At 41.3% G+C, this 19,062-nt stretch overlaps 1 protein-coding gene and 1 long non-coding RNA gene across 2 annotated transcripts in view; one reads left to right on the forward strand and one right to left on the reverse strand.

Moving 5' to 3' along the window:
* Window positions 1-19,062, forward strand: part of HTR2A (5-hydroxytryptamine receptor 2A) — a 64,356-nt gene that overhangs the window by 38,320 nt on the left and 6,974 nt on the right. The gene's annotated exons all lie outside the window — the stretch shown is intronic.
* Window positions 1,172-5,326, reverse strand: LOC117063273. Its single transcript, XR_004428845.1, has 3 exons — window positions 5,242-5,326; window positions 3,380-3,522; window positions 1,172-1,379 (listed from the first exon to the last, which is right to left on the reverse strand). It is a non-coding gene; the product is annotated as an uncharacterized LOC117063273 (long non-coding RNA).

Below are 19,062 nucleotides of genomic sequence, written 5' to 3' on the forward strand. Positions count from 1 at the left end.
ACCTTGTGAGGATGCAGGGAGGAGGTGCCATTTATGAAACGGGCAAACCAACCCTCATTAGACACTGAATCTGCTGGTGCTTTCATCTTGGGCATCCCAGCCTCGAGAACTGTGGGCAATAAATTTTTTTTTTTTTTTTTTAAGATGGAGTCTCCCTCTGTCACCAGGCTGGAGTGCAGTGGTGTGATCTCAGCTCACTGCAACCTCTGCCTCCCAGGTTCAAGCGATTCTTCTGCCTCAGCCTCCTGAGTAGCTGGGACTACAGGAGTGCACCGCCGCCACCACCCCCAGCTAATTTTTGTGTTTTTAGTAGAGACAGGGTTTCACCAAGTTGGCCGGGATAGTCTCGAACTCTTGACCTCGTGATCCACCCACCTCAGCCTCCCGGAGTGCTGGGATTACAGTCGTGAGCCACCGTGCCCAGCCAGCAATGAATTTCTATTGTTTACAAGCCACCCAGGCTGTGGCAGTTCGTTCTAGCAGCCTGAATGGATGAAGATGCTGGTGCTCCCCCCAGCACCTTGCACTGCCCTCATCCTCACATGAAATTATAGATACCTCCTACTCAACTGAGCTCCATGACAACAGGGACTGTTATCGTGCCCCTGCTATCATGTGGCTGTTTTGGACAAGTTAGTTTAGCATTATGCCTGGCACTTAGTAGACATTCACTAAGTATTTGCCAGATGAATGGATTTGTTGTGTAATTAGATAATGACAACGCTCTTAACCTAATCTGCAAATCCTTCATTAAGGACTTTCATCCCAGGATGGAAGTACATACATACGAGTCATCATACTAGATGATATAAATGGCCCATTCGGCCTAGTGTTTTTTTGGTTTATTTTGTTTGTTTGTTTGTTTGTTTGTTTTAACTAAGAGAGTTAAAGCCTACTGGGGAAGGATTTGCTGACTTTCACTTTCACAAACTAAGGTATACCCAAGACTCACATCCATTTAGAAGACCCACATCCCAAGTGTGGGGATAGCCAAGCCTCACATTCATTTAAAAGGCTCTTCTTCAAAACCCTGCTGCATATCTACCTCTTGAATTTCATAAACTTGCAGTGTATGAATAAACACTTTACATTTTTCTTCCCACTTGCTTTGCTTGGAAAAATAAAAGTTAAGTAATTAGTTTTATTGAAGTGTCATTAAAAAGATAAAACATTGTACTAGGTATTTGCATTTATTTCAGGTCTTTTCTAAGTGGTACATTACTTTGATTATAAATCTATGAGGGATTGTTTTGCTTTTTATTGCAATGAATTTTTAGAAATTTAAACTGTGTACTCTTACAAAAGACACGAGAGCATATTGTCAGGGATGAAGAGGTACTTGAATCTTCTCACCCACTGTCTAGAGCACTCTTGTTTTTCTAAGATCGACATATAAACAGGGATGAAGCAGGGTAAGGGATTGCTTTACTACCTGTTCTGTCCCAAACCCACACTAGGTCTCTAATCTTACTATTTTGGAATGTCAAAGAACACACCAGTCAGGAAGAAGGTGTAAGTACAAGACAATGGTAGCCAGAGGAAAGACCATTTGCTCCAATGCCCAAAGCTGTTTCAGACCTTTGGCACCCTTACTTTTGGAGACCCCACCCACATCTTACATTATACATAATACACCACATTAAATAAACTTAATATACTCTACTATCAGCTGATCTGGCTAGTGGACATGTTATATTTTAGATATTGAAGTTAAATATTACTTTTTAGATTGAATTTTGGGGGGAGAAATACTTCCTTTTCTCGGTCCTGAAATTTTTGTAGCAAGGTCCTCACCTTCCCTACCGGCCATCCCACCTCGGGTCTTTTTAGGGAGGGAAAGCTTTTGGGTTCTGTCTCCAGTTTACATGCTCCCTGGCCACACAGAATGAAGAATGTCCCAGAAGCATGAGGGAAAGTCAACGAGAAAAGCAGCCTGTATACCTCCCAGTTGGGAGCACCTTCCCCATCCACCCACACTGAACTAGGAAAGTGGAAATTGAGACAGCTACCCAATGAGATTATGTCTCACACAAAGCTCCACCCACCAGAAAATATATTTGACTACATCCTGTGAAACTGCCGCTTCTGAGGGTCATAGTGGTTACATATCAGCCTTTTCACATGTTTCCACCGAAAAACTTAAGGAGTTCCCTTGAGTTTGAGCAATCTATAGTATCACTTCTCCTGGAAGGTAGAGTGAGAGAAAGGGGGTGTACTGGTTTCCTAGGGCTACTGTAACAAAGTACCTCAAACTTATTGGCTTAAACTGACAGATTTCTTGTGTCACAGCTCTGGAAGTCAGAATTCTGGGAATCAAGATATTAGCGGGATTGGTTCCTTCTGACAGCTGTGAGGGAGAGGCTGTTCCATGCCCTCTTCTTAGTTTTGGTGGGACATTAGTCATCTTTGGTGTTCCTGTAGTTCCATCTCCCAGTCTCTGCCTTCATTTTCACATAATGTTATCCCAGTGTTGTACACATGTCTGTGTCCAGATTTTTTCTCTTTTTATAAGCTCAGTCATAGTGGATTAGGGCCCACCCTAATGACCTTACTTAACCTTAACCCGATCATCAACTAAAGAATCTATTTCCAAACAAGATCACATTCACAGCTACTGGGGATCATTTGAGGGAGCACAGTTCCACCATAACAGGGTGGGTAGGGATCTGTGATTTCCTGGCCAAAGGCATTATTCTATTGCTGTCTGGAATGCTATCAAAATGTTAAATATGTTATCACATCTCTGCGCCTAGGAGTCTCTACTGTTTTCTACTGTTATTGGTCGTATAAGATCTTACAACCCCAGGGCAACTTTCAGCCTCAGAAGAACTGGTGTCAGAGCCAGAGCTGGGGATAATTATATTTTGTTCTGATATAGACTTCACTATTTGAAGTCCTGGCATAAAAATTAGTTCCAGCAGCTTTCACCTAAAGCTGGCCCAGGTCTGAAATGAACTAAATTGCATGAGCTCTATTATGTGCCCCTCTTGTAATATAAAAATCTAATAAAAGTAAATAGCAAAGTCTAATAGATAATCCTAACAGAGGAGCAAGCACTAAGGTGTGGTAGCAGAGGAACACCTAAGCTTGTGCTGTGTGTAAGGCTGCCTATTAGATACATCACTGATCCTCCTGTCAACATCAGTTAATGTTTTTGTCCCATTCAAGTTGAAAATGTTCAAATTCAGCTAATGTCTATGGGCATCTCCTGAAAGCCCATCACTCCTGGCCTTTCTTCCATTTTATCACATTTAATCCTCACAACTCAGAGAGGAAACTTGTTTTCTTAGCTAAGAATCAAATCCTGGACTTGACACTAAGTCTACTGTGCTGGTCCCCCCCACCCCCACCTATTTGATAACATTCCAAAGTGAAATACCCATGCTACTGATGACTGGGACCCCCCGGCTCAGTCACTTGGGCTAGTTTTTCCTGTAGTCTTTAGGATGGGAAGTAGAGTGGAGTTGTCAGGTCCTGTTACAAAAGTAGACTAACTGGAACTGTAGACTTTTTTCTTTAAACCTAACAGAAGGAAAAGATTGGTGAATCGAAAACTAGCATAAAAACTGCAAAAAGCCTCTGGGAAAATAGACGGTCATGAAGTCCATATATGGGAGAGAAATGTAGCCCAGAAATTTCTAGGCATACGAAAAGCACAACTGTAAAACTAAGATGTTTTAGAGGGAGGACAGCTGAGTCACAAGCAGTGTAGATGCTGCCTCGGAAGGGTGTCCACGCTACCCTGGACATGGACCTGCCCACCCAGTGACCATGGCAATGCAGAGAAAAAACAATGTCAGCCTAGAATCTTCTCCAGCCAGTGGGGTGGCTTCAGGAGAGGGCTGGGACTGGGGATCACAACCTTAGCAGCACATTAGAATCAGCTGGGGAGCTTTAAAACAGCCTGATGCCCTTGGCCTCACCTGGAACGCACAAAATCAGAATCTCTATGGATTCAACCCACCATCAGTATTAAGGCTGCCAGGTGATTCCAATGTGCTGCCAACAACCCTCGGCATGTGAGAGCACAGCAAGGGAAGAGAGCAACCTGCTGCTTCGGAGCTCTTTCTCCTCCCAGCCCATTGGTTAGGGGATTGGGAGTCAGAGAAGGGGCCCAGGCAGATGAGTATGGTTGTGTCCAGCAAGATGTGGGCAGATGGAGGATCTGGGAGCCCACATTTCAATGCTGGAGGCCATCTGCCCCTAAGGTCCACCTTCCCCTTCTTCCTAATCAAGATCACCAGGAGGCACACAGGCTGTAACTCCTTCTCCTGGTGTACGATATTAATCATGGCATCTTATATCCCCTGGGGGCATATAAAGTCACAAGAAAAACTTCCTAGGCATATGAGAAGCACAATCTCTTTAAGACAACAAGCAGACCAACTTTTACCTAACAATTCAGAAGTAATGCACTATATTAAGGAGAAAAAGAAAAATCAAATAAGAATTACCAGGAACTTTATAGGAAAAAAAAAAAAAGAACCCTGGAACTATTATAGGACAAGACCTAAGTAGATTTAAAAAAAAAAAAAGATATAACATGTTCAAATTATTGAGATAACTTACCATTGTTAACTATAGAACTAAGGTGTTCGTTTTCCACCAGATTATCTACAGTTTCAACAGTTTTAATCCAAATGTTAAAATTTTTTGAGGAGCATGACTAAGTGCTTTTAAAATGTTTATGGGGGAAAAAAGTTCATTACAACCATAGCTTGTATGTGAACAGGCCAACGAAAGAAATCAAGGCTTCTGTCTCCCAGTCTGGTGCTAATTTCACCCCACCTGTCTACAGCTGTGAACTGCATTTTAATAGCACATAAAGAAATACACTGCATGCAATGCCACTCCTCATATCACAGAACAATTATCTTCCTCACAGCAAAGCTTAAAAGTTAACACATCAGTCTGAATGGCATCATAGCTCATTAAGTTTGTCACCTTGACAAAGAATATTTGTACAGAATACCACTCCAAGCGCACAGGGACTAAGGCAACGCTATTACCACAGTGGAAGAGGGAAGCACTCTGTGTAAGCAGACATGGCCAGTCCAGCCAAGAGAGCCCCCCTTTGCTCACTACCTCCATGAACATGGGCACCTACAGTGCCACCCAAGTGCCAGAGCAGGAGTGAGTCCCGGCAATGCGTACCAGCTCCCTAGTCCTGCTGTAGCAATGACTACAAACTGAAACGAAACCTCTGCTGTTGGCTTAAAACACCACAAATGTATTACTTACAGTTTTGGAAGTGAAAAGTCCAAAGTTGGTCTCACCAGGCCAAAACCAAGGTGTCAGTAGGGCTGTGTTCTTTCTGGAGGCACTAAGGGAATAAAATGTCACTGGCCCCTCCAGCTTCTAGAAGCCACCTACACTCCTTGGCCCATGGTCCTTTTCCTGTATCTTCCAAGGCAGCCAGTACAAACTGAATCCTGCTCTTATTGAATCACTTTGACCCAACACACCTTCCTCCCTCTTCTACTTTTTAAGGAAACCTGTGATTACATTGGGCTCACCTGGAGAATCCAGACATTGGGCTCACGTGGAGAATCCAGACATTGGGCTCACCTGGAGAATCCAGAATTGGGCTCACCTGGAGAATCCAGACATTGGGCTCACGTGGAGAATCCAGACATTGGGCTCACCTGGAGAATCCAGAATTGGGCTCACCTGGAGAATCCAGGGTATGCGCATTATTTACAGCTCAGCTGATTGGCATCTTTAATTCCCATCTGCAGCTTTAGTTTATCCTTGCCATATAACACAACATATTCACAGCTTCCAGGAGTTAGACGTAAGCATCTTTGGGGACCATTATTCTGCTAATTACAAAATGCATCAGGTTCAAACATTTAGCAGGCTAGAGTTAACACCTTCCTTATTACTATCACAAAATGTAGAAAAGCAGTAAATAAATCATCCGGAAGTTTGCAGCTTATTTGGCTGGATCCACAACTGCCTTTCATGCCCAGAATGTTTCTAAAAGGAGAGTCTCTCCCAGTTACTCTACACCCATCCTGCCCTTGTAAAGTCACCTGGAAAACTGCAGCTATTTTTCAGAAATCCCTGTTTCCATTATACAGATATTCTGTGCGAAAGTGTTCTTTCGGTCTGACTTGCTCTAATAAAGCTCCCATTTAACACGCATGTATGTAACCCAGCAAATTACCTTCTCCGCAGGATATTAAAGTTAGTGTGTTTTGTGCTGTAGGCATCTGTGCGTGTATTATGTTTGAACCAGCATATACAATGTATCAAGGAGCTCATTCTTTATCCTTTTCCTGCATTTTCTTATAAACTATTTGGCACATTAGATTTTTACTGTGACTTCTGTTTCTTAACGTCTTTTAAAATTAGAAATTCCTGCCATATTCTTAGAAAAGTACTATGCAGAAGAAATTGAACTATGAAGATATGAAACTGTAGTTTTACTAGGAAACACACACATACGCAGACACATACACACAAGACATAGTGTTGGTACATCCAGGCTCCGTGATTCAGAATCTTTTTTTGTGTTGCAGAGTACTGGGAGAATTACCTCTTTCCTGAAAAATGTATGTAGTCACATGAACATAAACTTTTGCACTCCTTTTCAAAGGGTTTCTGCGCCATCCTCACCCCCACCCCAGAAATCATCTATAGGTTAAGTTGGAGGAAAAACATTCAACATCAGCACAGGTACGGGACACCAGTTAGGTGGAAACCATGAAAAGAAAATAAGCATTGTAAGAAATAGCATAGGAAATTTTAATTTTAAAAACTGTTGATCTTGGCGTTTTGCATTAAAGACTTGCAGTAAAAGATAACTGCTCATTAGCATTAAGTTCTTAAAAGATGGTTTCTATAGCTTCTTCATTTTTATATCTCTCCTAGGGGAAGCCATGGCCAGTCTTCCCACGGATAGCATGTAAATGGCTCTAAATGAGAAACTTACAGCCCCTGCAACACAAGCACAGATAAAAGGAGGCCTGTCCCCACAAAAAGATTTCATAGGTAGGACACCGCGTAAATTCCAGGCTCCAGATCTAAGAGCAGCAATGAAGCAGCAACTCTTCAAACAGCAACTTTTCTGAAGTGAGGAAGTTTGATCCCCAAGCCTGCATACCTGATGGTGAAAGTGTGCTGAGGCTACAGAGCATAGAAAAATACAGAATACAGAGCCAGACTGTGGCTCAAAATTCTAGTTTCACCACTTACTGTGTGACATTTGGCAACTTACCTAACCTCTCTGTGCTTCCACTTTCTCATCAGCAAACAGTGATAATAATAGCACAAACTCACAAGGTGACTGTAAGGAGTAAGTGAGCTAATCTGTATAAAGCACTTAGGATAGTGCCTGGAGCACAGTAAGCACCATATAAGTATTTGATTGTGTTATTTTTTATCATTATTATTCACTACCACAACCAAGACATAGTCCTCCCTGATGCACTGTTAGGATGTAAAGATGGAGGATTATTATTAACTAGGATATTAGAGAAAGGGCTGTGTCTATGGAGAGTCCTCAAACTAACCAGCTTTACCTTCAACTTCTATAAAGCCCTAATTTGTCAGAATTGTTAGTCTACCAAATTTGTGAGATTTGAGCAATTTCTTGCCCTTGCCCAGATAACTAAGGTAATGAGGAAGTCTACTAGGTAGTCATACTTGTTCTCTCCTCTTCTTTTTGGGAACTGCATGTGTTCCCAAAGGCCTCTGCATATGCTTATTCATTTATTCCAGAAATCTTTATTTCATGTTTAATATTTAAATACTATGTGCCATGCACTGTTTTAGGAAAGTATGTGGTTTTATGGAGCTCACATTCGTGTAAAGAGAGAGATGACAAGCAAATAAATAGACCAACAAAATAATCTCATACAGTGGCAAATGCTAAAGGAGAAAAACAAATCAGAGAAATGCGCTACAGAGTGACTCAGGCAGGGTGAGGAAGGCTGACTGGGGAGAGGGCATTTACGCAGATGCCAAATAAGAAGGAGCCAGCCATGGGAATATCAATAAAGAGTGGTGTGTGCCTGGCAGTGGGAATAGCAAGTCCCAAGGCCCTGATGGAGTAACCAGCTTAGAGGGTTGAAGGAGCAGAAAGCAGCCAGTCCAGCTCAAGCATAGTAAGAAAGGGAGGGAGTGAGAGGAGGGGAGGAAGGAGACGTCAGCAGGGCCACATCTCTGAGGGCCTGTAGCCAAAGTAAGGAGTTTGGATGGTATTCTAAGTGCAGTGCAGGGTCTCTGAGAGTCTCAGGCTCAGAGGTACACAGGTAAGGATGGGACCCCCTCGAGGGCAGTGGGGAGGGTCTTGTGGTAATTCAGGCAGGAGTCCTAGCGGCTTAGAGTACAGAGATGGCAGTGGAGAAAGAGAATTAGACAGATTTGGTCAAAAAGTATATTTTGCAGGTAAAATTAGGAGAGATTATTAGGTAGACTTACTAGAATGCTGGTGAGTCTTTTGTAAAGGCAGGATAATGGAAAGAGACTCCTAAGTTTTTAAGCTGTATATCTGGATAGATGGTAGGACCTTTTACTGGGATAAGGAAAGGTGAGGGTGAGCAAGTGCAACCCAGAGTCCTAGTGTGGCCACATAAGCTTAGGGATGCCCACTGGAGACATCCAAGTTGAGAGGCCAAGGAGGCAGCTGAGTATCTCAGTTGTTCATTCGTTACTATGACGATGCTTAGCCCTTGGGGTGGAGGTTTTGTTTGTTTTCCATTTCCTATCCCCCGTTTCTATTCCGGCTTCCCACATATAAGTAATATCAGATCTCAGTAATTTCCATATGCATCTCAAAGTTCTTTACAAGTAAACACTCTTAATCCTTAAAACCCAAAAAGTATGAACTACAAAATGAAAGCAATGAAAAAGCTAACTAAACTCTTCTGATGTCATGAAAAGAACACTAGATTAGGGTTCATGAGGTCCAGATTCTAACAAAAAATTGAAGCACAGAAGAAAACAAATCAGATGTAGATTCGAGTCTTAGCTTGTGCATTTATTAAGTATAAGGTCTAGACCAAGTTATAGAGCATCTTGGAGTCCCAATTTTCTTCATCTGTAAAATGGGAATAATAATTCCTTCCTCGTGAGTTCCTTGTGAGGATGAAATGTGCTGACATCTGTAAAGACCTATACAGCATCTGTCACATTGTGAACACCTGTAAATGTGGGGTTTTCCCCCCACTTTTTGCCTATTAAACTTACACAGAGAGCTTAACAGCTCTACCTTGACTCATTAACTGTAAAAGAAAGCTGCTTCCTTAGATAATCGCTAAGCTCTGTTTCATCTCTTCAAGAAAAATCTGTACAAGATCTTGAAAACAACCAGATAAACTTCTTGATTAAAGCTACTTTTAACCTGAACTCAGTGCATCTTTCTGCAAACTAAAGGCATGTGTCGGACTGGGTAAGACAGGGCTTTCACAAGCAGAAATTAAACCATAGCAATGTCTCTCCGATGTTGCAAAACAAACACAAACTTCTCCCTCCAAATCACTCATGTTTCAGGGTATGTACAACTTTTTAGGAGATGGAGTAAATGAAATCTCATAGAGTGGTGGCTTTCATATCACTGGCTGAAAGATAGTAAAACCAAAAGCTCTTCATCTTGGGCTTCCCTGAGCTGGATGGGAAGTTTGGAGGTCTCAGCCAACCAGACTGTTGAGTGATAAAAAGTGAAACTGTGAAGAAGCTTCTAGAATCCTAGAAGCTCAAGGAAATGGTGGGTAAGACAAAAGGGAGATACAGAAGTTTAGCTTGGGTTACAAGAAGGAGTTGCTAGTTAGGGACTTTCTGTGCCCCAAATAGTGCCCAGGGGCACTTATCTATCTGCATGATAACAATTTTTATCTGAATCCCAGAGGCATGCATCTGAAACCCAAACTAAGAAAGATCCTGCCTAATCTCAGGATTTAGAACCAAAACAAAAAGTTGTTTGGGCCTTGTGGTACAAATAGTGTCAGTTGATCAGGACATGACCAGTGACCATAAGAGCAAGGCCAAGATGAGAAGTCCATAAGAGATAGGAATAAAGAACCCAAAAGAAAGTTGTTAAAGCTCTAAACCTGTGCCAAGCTAATTGAATAATGAAAAATGTGTCTAGCCCACAGATCTGTTTTGTTTGGCTTGCACAATGTGTTTTGTTTTTTATGGTATTGAACTTGATTGCCCTCAGACACTATCCAGTTTACCAAGCAGCACTCCTCCTACCATCTTCTCTGCCAAACGTAGCTCAATTACATTGCTACACCGGCCCTGTAAGCATTTGAGATGATAACTATCGGTACATAGTTTATATTTTCAGATGGATTCATTTTTAACTGTTAAACACTTGAACATATGTTGACTGCAGAGATGCCAGAAAAAGAGAGGAAGATCATAGGGGGGAAGAGCGGGAAATCGAAAAAGGGTAGGAATCCTAGCAGAACCATCTTTGAAAGAGGCACCCCCGCTCACTGCCCCAATTACAGCAGCTACAAATCATGTCGTAGGTCAAGCGAAGTGGGTGCCTGCCACATTTCTTTCAACTAGCTTTTCAATATTTTGGGAAATTCCCAAGAATCAAAACTCAAATTCCCACCCTTCTTTGTAGCTAGGACATTGGCTTATAGCCTCAGTTCCACCAAAGAGCAGCATGCTGCCAAAACTGCAATTTGGAAAAGAGCAAAATGAACAAACAGGAGGAGCCAGCCACCCCCATTTTTGCCAGCACAGCTGAGGTATCATGTTTCCAGGGCTTGCATGACTGAATTCCCAGGACAGAAGTGACACGAGTGACACTGTGGCAGGTACTTCTGTTGTCTTGGGCGAGGCATTGATTCCATATTAACACAGACCTCTGTGCAAAGAACTGAGTCCATATTAACACAGCACCTGTGGGAAAAAAAGTCCCAGATTTCATATGACCACCCTTGTTCCCACAGAGAAAGTATACAGTGGATGTCTCTCTTTAGTCCTTGTTCTGCGAATCCCAATGTGTACTTTTAAGGCAATATGACATTGCACACTCATTACTCAGCACCCTTGGCACTTGACTTCATTGTCACCATCCACAGAGGAGGTCATTCAATTTTCACTGAGGAGACCATTATCAGCCATTCTGGGAAACATTCTTGCTCTGCAGGACCTCCATCATGGGTGATGAACTGGTTCCATATTAACAGAGACCTATGTGCAGTGGCAAGCAATGCACAGATTTTTAAACTAAATATAAAGACAATATTAAACTGGTTTTCATTTCTGTTAGCACCAAACAAGAGTGGTTGGAGGTTTCAGCTACAGCAGAGATTTTTAGACAGAATGAAGAACTCTGGGCATTAAGGACAGCTGTAGAACATTCTTCTCTATAATTGCCAGCGGTTAGACAATACTATATTTACTATGTAGTATTTATTTTATATTTACTATATAAGGGTAGTAATATTCATTTATATTTCTCATGATCATCTCTTGAAGGGTACACTGTTAATCCCCATTTTATGGGGGGAAAAAAACTCAGATTAAATGACTTGCTTAAAACCAGAGGGGATCTAAATTTGGGCTTTCCCACTGCAAACTAATAACTTTTTTCTCCTATATCAGTGACGTTCCAAACATATTCTGCAGGTTCCCGGGGATCCCTAAGATCCTTTCAGGATGTCCAGGGGGTCAGTACTGTTTTCAAAATATAGTCATGCATCGCTTAATGAAGGGGATATGTTCTGAAAAATGGATCATTAGGCAGTTTCATCCTTGTGTGAACCTCACAGAGTATACTTGCACAAACCAAGATGGTATAGCCTGCTCCCCCCATAGGCTGTGTGGGACAGCCTAGTGCTCCTAGGCTACAAATCTGTACAGAGTATTACTGCACTGAACCCTTCAATTGAATTGAAGACAATTACAACACAATGGTAGTTGTGTATCTAAATTTATCAGAAAAGGTATAGTAAAAATACAGTGTTATAATCTTATTCTGATCTTATGGGACCACTGTTGTGTGTGCAATCTGATGTTGACTGAAACATTTTTATGGGGGCATGACTATGATATGATGTTATTTTCCTTTCTCCCAGTCACCCTTTTAAGAGGGTAGGGAGTTTTCCAGAGGATACATACTATGTAACTTCACAACAGACTGAAGCAGAAGCAGATATATTTCCTTATAAGATCCTAGTTTTCTGCTTATATCACTGTATCCTCTGCCTCCCTAGCCTTTTTTTTTTTTTTTTTGGAGTGATGAATTAATGAATGGTAGTGAAGGTATTAGATTGTAAAGTAACTGATTATAGACTCAACCACCTTCTCCCTCTCTAATTCCTCAAGTACCTAGCTCAGTGTAGGCTCAGTTACTACTTGATTGATGGATGAAGGAACAAAACTGATCGCTATCACAGATAGAGGAGCTGCTCGATGCTTCTGGTAAGTGATAAGCAATGTGTGCACTTGCTCCTGAGTTCACAGTTGCATACCAGACAACAGACTGCCTCAGCCCCAGCAAGTCCAGGCGCACCTTGGCCCAGGATGCAGAGATCACTCCTGTCTCCTTGCCTGATCCCTGTCCAGATTCTGTTCATTCACAGGCCCAGCTCAGCTCCTGTGCCTTTCCCAGAGATGCCAACCCACAATGAGCCTCACACTCCGACATAACATAGGAATTTATAGATGTCATCTATTTTGCCTCTTGATCTCATTCTGTCCTGCACTGCTGCCTCCCTAAATCAATTGTGTATATTTTGTTTTCCCTACAAGATCTTAGACATCATGATTGTATTGAACTTGGGTGATGTGTACACAGGGTTCACAGTACCGTTTTCTCTAATTTCATGAGTTTAAAATTTTCCATAATAAAAAGCTTAAAAAAAATCTTAGACATCATGAAATATCTCAAAGGTCTTTTGCATTACCCAGAGTCTCACATAGTGCTAAGTCAATTATAATCACTTTCGTCTAAATAAATCTTAAAACTTTACAAAATGATTCAGACTCATTACCTCACTGCTTTTTCACCAAAGCCTTGCATGCAAATTAGAGGGGCCCTCTTTATATTATCTCCACCTTACAGACGGAAGCTTGAAAGTTAAGCAGCCTAAGGTCACCCAGCTACTGATTAACAGAGTCTGGAGGCAAACCTGTGTTTTGTGATTCCAAATTCTGTGATTTTCCCACTATATTCATGCTCCAGTTTGCTGATACATACTTGTTTCATTTACCTGAAAGACACTTTGTGAAAAATAACGGGCCCAGATCCAAGATACGAGTCAGAACAGACAGGAATAAACCCAGGTCTCCTGATTCTCACTAGGCACCATGTTCTACAACGATCTTTTCCCTTGTGATTTTAGCTGTTAAGGTGGTCAGCTCATGTGCTGGTTATTCCTGTATGTGGCTCCCTCAAAAGAGTATACAAATTATGTATCATACGAATACCCATTTTCCATTTTTCCACCCTATGTGGCTCATTGACAGCCTCATTACTGTGTTTTCCCAACAAAAATGAAGGGAAGCATTATGAAATTATTTAGCAATTTCAAGCTGTGTCTATAACATGTATTATAATTCCCAACTCTCTTTTTTTTTTCCTCTCTCTCATTTGTTTACCCATCAATCCTACAAGCATTACTAAGCTTCCAGTATAAGCAGAAGCACATTAGATGCTGGAATATCTTGCAATACAGAAAGGAAAAGATATCCCTGCTATTAATGAGATTGTCATCTCATGAATATAATGACATGTCTAGAGAAAAATTCTAAGATATTGAAAGTGTGAACTAGCACAGTATAATTTATTTATGGAGGTGTTGAAGGAATATAGAGAAAGAAAAATAGTTCTTATTGTAGAAAGAATTAATTTGGGGAAGGTTTCCTACAAGGGATGTGCCTTGAGATATGTTTTGAAAAAAATTGTAGGGTGTGGTTTGGAAACACGATCTCCATCTTCAGGTTCCCAAAGCAGTCGCAAATAATTGTACAGTTAAAGTACAATAATGTGTTTTCTATGCAAATGTAGCCTCAAGACAGGTTGCCTCATTTGCCCATGCCCTCCAGCCTCCACTCCTAAGCCCCTGCTACGTAGAAATCCTGGAGCCCCTACTCACTGGTATAGCATTTCAGGGAAAGGAAAGGTATCAAAATCGGTCCAGGGAAAAATGAAAAGTGAGTCTCTGTACCTCTCAGTAGCTGTTTACATTGCCCCTTCCCGATGGTGCTCTGGGCTCTTAGGAATAGCCCAGTATGGCACAGCCACCATACCTCCCTCAGACCTGCATCCCTGAGCAATCTTGTATGTCTTCCCTCCTACGGCAACCTTCCTTTCCAAGGCCTATGCCCTCAAGAGTCCTCCCTGCTATGCGTCTCTGTGCTGCTGCACCATGAACTTAGGTTAATAGTCAACCCTCCAGGGAATTATAGGTGCACAGAATGGGACCTCTCACTCTAAGAGAGACACTGCAGTACAGTAGTTTCCCCTTATCCTTGGGGCTCACATTCCAAGACCCCTAGTGGATGCCAGACACTGTGGATTGTGCTGAACCCTATATATACTATTTTTTTCTATGTGTACATACCTATGGTAGAGTTTAAGTTATAGATTAGACACAGTAAGAGACTAACAATCATTAATAATAAAATAGAACAATTACAACAATATGCCAACCTCACTACCCTTGCACTTTGGGGCCATTCTTAGGTAAAATAAGGGTTTCTTGAACACAAGCATTGTGATCCCAGAATAGTTGATATGCTGAGATGGCTACTAAGTGACTCATGGGCACAGAGCATCTGCAGCATGGATCCACTGGACCAAGGAATGGCTTACGTCCCAGGTGGGGTGGAGTAGTACAACACAAGATTTCATCATGCTACTAGAACAGTTCACAATGTAAAACTTATGAATTGTTTATTTCTGGCATTTTCCATTTAATATTTTTAGACTGTGGTTGACTGGGTAACTGAAGCCATGGAAAGGGAAAGCAAGGATAAGGGGGGACTACTGTATACCAAGCAAGCTACTGAGACACATGTGAGGGGAGGCAGGACTTGGGGCTCCGCAAATCACACTCTGTGACTGGTTGAAAAATCTTGCTATGGGTAATATCCTCCCAAATAGTTGAAGACATAACATAAAGAAGAGAGCGACAGAGAGAGAACACCATATGACTATTGAGAAAGTAAAATAATTATGTTAAATCAGATTACAAAGACCCTGTAGCGTGGGCTGCATAGCTGGTAATTGCTCGAGCATTAGGGACACTGTAGGCTCTTGTGTAATATGATGGACAAGGTGCTTTAGGATGCTGCATACAAGCGAAGCTGGAGGAAAGAGAACTGACTGCTGTGGGTTTGGATTGTGTGCACACCTGCTGCAACCTAACTTTCCAGACACCATGACTGTTTTTCCCCACACCTTCTAGACCAGAGTCTCTGAAATGAGACATGTCACATGTAAGACTCATTCTCCAAGCTTTCAGAGAGAATCACTCCAAAATCTGTCCCCTTGATACAAATGGGAGAAAGGATACAATACTTTTAAGATGGGGCCTAATAATGTAGGACAGAGATGAGTTTTTTCCTAAATAAATCTTTACTCATGAGCATGTTGCTAGATGTGCAGCCTAGAAAAAGAGCAACTGCTGTGGGTAGATAGTGTAATATCCACTCATTAAAAAAGAAAGAGGCAGGTCTTGATTTTGCCCCCAACTTTCTGTGGCATTGAAAAGTTTTATTTTTATTATTAATACTATTTTTGATTTGTAAATCATAATTGTATCATTGATGATGTACAAATGTGATATTTTGATCAATGCCTACAATGTAGAATGATGAAATCAAGCTGACTAACATAGTCATCAGCAGAAGTTGCCTTATTACTTATGATTCCAACAACAAAACAAGGCTCTGGTAATTTATTCAAATTACATTATATGGTTCAGACTCTCTTTGGGTTTTGTAACGTATTGTCCAGGGGGGAAATGGTAGATGAAAATCAATCTTCCCTGAGACAAGAGAGATGTGGATGGGTTCTTAAGTGTTGTACAACCAATTACTGGTGGGGGGTGGAGAGAGAGAGAGTTTGTGCTGTACATGCAACATCGGCGTATTAGTCTGTTCTGACACTGCTATAAACAAATGCCCAAGACTGGGTAGTTTATAAAGGAAAGAGGTTTAATTGACTCACAGTTCCACATGGCTGGGGAGGCCTCAGGAAACTTACAATCATGCCAGAAAGGGAAGCAGGTGAGTCTTACATGGTGGCAGGTGAGAGAGAGCGTGGGAAGGAGGAACTGTCGAACACTTATAAAATCATCAGATCTATCTGGTGAGAACTCTCACTATCACGAGAACAGCATGGGGGAACCTCCCCATGATCCAATCACCTCCCACCACGTCCCTGTCCCGACATGTAAGGATTATGAGGATTACAATTCAAGATGAGCTTTGGGTGGGGACACAGAACAAAACCATATCAATTGGTGTAATTGAGTGCTTATTAGTCATATTAGGGGCTAGAACTTCGTCTAAGGAAAGATCTATCTATCTCCAAGGAAATATACACATATACAAATGTTTCAGATTTTAGGACTATCATAGACTTCCTGAAGCTAATGTTAAAAACCTCGGAGGTAGTCATAGACTTTTGAAACTATCTTCAAAGGAACAAATCCACCATAAGAATTAAGAACCCTAAGTAGAGGTCTTGATTTTGCCCCCAACTTTCTGTGTGATTCTAACTAAATTACTTAAGCTTGGTAGGCCCAAGTTTTCATATCTGTAAAGTGAAATTTTCATCTGCCCCATAAGAAGGTGTGGGTAATGTTTTAACAATTTTGTAAAAGTCAATTTAGAGTGAATGAATATGTGTGAAAATACCTTGAAAAGTTGTGATTTATTATCAGAGCTATTCAGAATTAATCTGAGAAAAAGACACATACAGTTTTTGGGTAACTGACATGTTTGTGTAGCTCTCATTTTTATGTGCATCTGCCTTGTCAACACACCGTACACAGATTAGAAGGAATTTAGCAACTCTGTATCAGGATAGTGAGTCCCATTGGCAGTTGCCCTATATATTCAATTTTTCTTTCCCTCTCATGTAAGGATTATCCTGCAGTGTTTACAGGGGGTGTTTTCTGTCAAACTACTAGTAAATTCGTTCTTATAACTTGAAAAATACAGCATGCATTAAAATTCAAAGAAAAGGTAGCAGTTTAGGGGAACAGAAACCTATGAACCCAAATTTCAATCTTTTTCACAAGAGCCCCAAAATAACTTTTGTGCCCTCCACCTCCTTTCCAGCTGAGGGCCCTAGGGACTGCCACTGTCCTGTTCCCTATGAGAGGATGGTTAGCTAGGAAGGCAATCTTCTTATTTCCCAAGAAATGTACACTGTCTCAGAAAAAGTCCAAGATTAAGAATAAAGCCAGTCCTTCATAGCTGGCAGTTCAAAGTGAGTGATTTATGCAGCCTGTGGTAAGATGTTAACTAGAGGTGCAAAGTTTATGTGCAGGAGGTAAGCAGAGCTATGCTGAAAGAAAGACACCAACCAAAGCTTTTGTGTTCTTGGGTGTCAAGGTGTGCCATTCATTTTATTGTCTGAGTTTCAGTGGAAATAAATAAAATGCTACACAGAGGATCCAATACTGATATTGAATTTTGACAGCTGTTTTCCACTCCTCAGAAAAATATATTGAACAAAATGCAGAGTCACGTAATTCAAGTTACTGTTTTGTTCATTAAGGAAAATGCTTTATATGCAGAAATTTCAAGTGAGAGGAGATGTCAGGTCTCCAAAAACACCTATTATCAAACAAAGCAGCCAGATAATTAATGCCTCGGAGATGGCTGTGACCACAATATTGGAGATCAGCCCATGTCTTCATCTCTCTTGGTAGAGGCACATGCTTTTGAGCTGCTTATTGTACCAACAAAGCCTATCTATGCGTTCTGGTTTTTTGACATAAAGTTTCCTCTTCTCTTTATAGAGTATTACTTTAACTTTCCGGTTATTCTTTCTACAACCCTTGCTGACCAGTTACTATGAGTGAGGCATGGAAAAAGAATGGTATACAATAGTATTCAGGATGTTTTTGTTATATGTAAAGATGAATAGGCCATTTAAATAACTGATCAGCTGGATTCTCCACCTCCAAATTAGTGTCCCCCTTCCAGACAGAACAACTCTGCCTGTAAGCTCTTACCACATCCTCTTGTAGAGTGGCTTTTTATCCCAGGCATTTAAGAGAGGGATTATTGGCCAGGTGCGGTGGCTCAAGCCTGTAATCCCAGCACTTTGGGAGGCCAAGATGGGCAGATCACGAGGTCAGGAGATCGAAACCATCCTGGCTAACACAGTGAAACCCCGTCTCTACTAAAAAATACAAAAAACTAGCCAGGCGAGGTGGCGGGCACCTGTAGTCCCAGCTACTCGGGAGGCTGAGGCAGGAGAATGGTGTAAACCTGGGAGGCGGAGCTTGCAGTGAGCTGAGATCCGGCCACTAGACAGAGCGAGACTCCATCTCAAAAAAAAAAAAGAGAGAGGGATTATCTATTTCAGTTCAGATTACTCCATCACCCTTCTCAGAAACTGGGCTATTCTGGAATGGTGTGTGGGCATGTGTGTGTGGGCGTGTGTGTGTGTGTGTGTGTGTGTCCAACCCAAGACACTATTCCAAATAATTAAAGAATTTGGCATTTTAGGTAGGCCCACATTCTGGTTAATTGAGAATTGCCACTTATGTAAATTACCAGGTTATAAGCAAATAGGGCAAAAGGCTCTCAAGGTAGTTACTTCCTTTGTATTAATTAGAAAAAGGAACACCCAAGAGTTTAATAACAAAATCACACACCTTTTTTGGATGGTTGATATCTTGTTTATGTGTATCATGGCTAATAGTAATGCTGTAATTCATCACATTTGAAAAGTAATCAACAGTTCTAGCTGTACAAAATTAAAATTGATTAAGACCCTGCATCACCCTGGCAGAAGCTAATAATTACATCAGTGTTAACTCTATGGCCAGTAGCCAAAACCCTTTTTAGCCTCTTTTGGTTTAAAAAGATATGCTATATAAAATCTAGTATATACAATCTAAGCAA

The sequence above is a fragment of the Trachypithecus francoisi genome, unplaced genomic scaffold (genome assembly GCF_009764315.1).
Source record: "Trachypithecus francoisi isolate TF-2019V2 unplaced genomic scaffold, Tfra_2.0 Lachesis_group18, whole genome shotgun sequence".
In the NCBI taxonomy this organism is placed as follows: domain Eukaryota; kingdom Metazoa; phylum Chordata; class Mammalia; order Primates; family Cercopithecidae; genus Trachypithecus; species Trachypithecus francoisi.